The following is a 1,766-nucleotide window of genomic DNA, read 5'->3' as shown; positions in this document are numbered from 1 at the left end:
AGCATCAGCAGCAGTCCAATCATGACTTTTAGCGAGGGCCAGAGGTCATGTTGTGATTTGTCTGTTGGGTAATATAACAGAGCTTTCTAAAAAAAAAAAAAAGCTCATTGTTCATTTTGCAGAATCACCGGGCAATAGACCTTTAGAAATCTACCAAATGTACAAATTTGTCCAATATTAGTCCCAACAGACAAAAACAGAGCAACAGAACAAAGAAATGTGCTCTTAAAACGTGCAGCGGTGATACCGTGATCCAAGGATGATGGCACATAGAAATACAGTACAATGCAGATGTACATTACCAGTCAGCATGTTGGACACACTTCATTATATACTGTATATATATATATATATATATATATATATATATATATATATATATATATATATATATATATATATATATATATATATATATATATAAGTGCTGCACGATTTAGAGAAAAAATCTAATTGCGATTTATCTGATCAAAATTGATTTGCTATTTGCGATTTAAAATGTGATTTATTATATTTTCATAAAAGAGTAGAGGGTTTGATGTGGGAGTTTTAAAAGCACCAAAACAATCCACCACCAAGCATAATCACAAAGTATGTTACATTATGTTACTTTTTATTTAAAACAAGTTTTTTCCAACAAAGTTGTCAGTTGTCATGACAAATAAAAAAATAACTACAGTATTGTAATTACAGTTGAATGAATTCTATATTATATCTTATAAAGAGATATTTAAAAACCTTTACATTTAGATTGTTACATTGGCTCTGGCGGTGTTCACTGATGAGTGATGTGGATACAGATAAACGGCCACATTTACAGTCTGGATCCGTCTGGATCCACAAGTATCACTGTAACAACTGATAGAGGAGAGGAAACATTACCTCATAGAAGCAGCTCAAAGGTCCACACAAAGAGAGAGACAGAGTTGACAGCTTTGATTTTCTACATAGCAGTGAAAGAGGGACTCTCTTGTAAATATCAACATATGCTCATTCTAAAAACGTAGCCCTAAATAAGTTTCTGGAGATCACAAATTATGTAGCTAGAGCTACCTATGGCTGCATTTCGTCATTAAAACGAAGACTACTGGGCGGTATGACGTCGTTCCTTTTCGCACTTACCAGCTGACTGCTTACCTGCATGTGAACTGCTTTCTCACTGATACCAGTTTGTCCAGTTAGCTTAACACAAACATAGGGATGCAACGATTTGCCGGTTTCACTATTAACCACACTTTAATTCCTAGGTCGCCTTTATGGACGCGCTGACCCTGCTAACCCTGTGCACATCATCGCTAAAGAAGCTCGCCTTTACTAAGTTTAAACTGAATCTGCGGCTAATGACAACAGTACTATGCTGGTGGTCATCGCGAGAATCCTGCTCTGCCCCGCTTTTATGGGCTGACTGACTCGCCGGCTTTTTTTTACAAACACAGAGAGCATAACGAGACTGAGCATTTAAAATGACACAAACCCAAACCAAAACTTTTAAAGAGGTGCAAAAGTAAGACTTTTCCTCCTTTCTTTTGTCCATTCTTTCTGTTTATTAAATTGACATACAAATAAAAACAGTAGTGCAAAATAAACATTTCTTACTTCAATGCTTATTTTTTTTATGCAAACCATATATTTATTTTTCATAAAGTAACAGTAGGACTTTTTATAGCAGATTTCAAGACAGAATGATAATGAGAAATGTTATTCATTGTTAGTATTATTGTCATCTTTGTCATCATTAATTTTTTATAATTATTAGACATTCATTT

At 34.3% G+C, this 1,766-nt stretch overlaps 1 protein-coding gene across 1 annotated transcript in view; it reads left to right on the top strand.

Annotated features, from left to right (window-relative positions):
- sik2a (salt-inducible kinase 2a) overlaps positions 1-1,766 on the top strand; it is a 75,367-nt gene that overhangs the window by 5,534 nt on the left and 68,067 nt on the right.

Source organism: Danio rerio, chromosome 5 (assembly GCF_052040795.2).
Source record: "Danio rerio strain M-AB ecotype USA chromosome 5, GRCz13ab, whole genome shotgun sequence".
In the NCBI taxonomy this organism is placed as follows: domain Eukaryota; kingdom Metazoa; phylum Chordata; class Actinopteri; order Cypriniformes; family Danionidae; genus Danio; species Danio rerio.
Note: the sequence above shows the minus strand (reverse complement) of the source record. Positions and strands in the feature narration are given on the sequence as shown.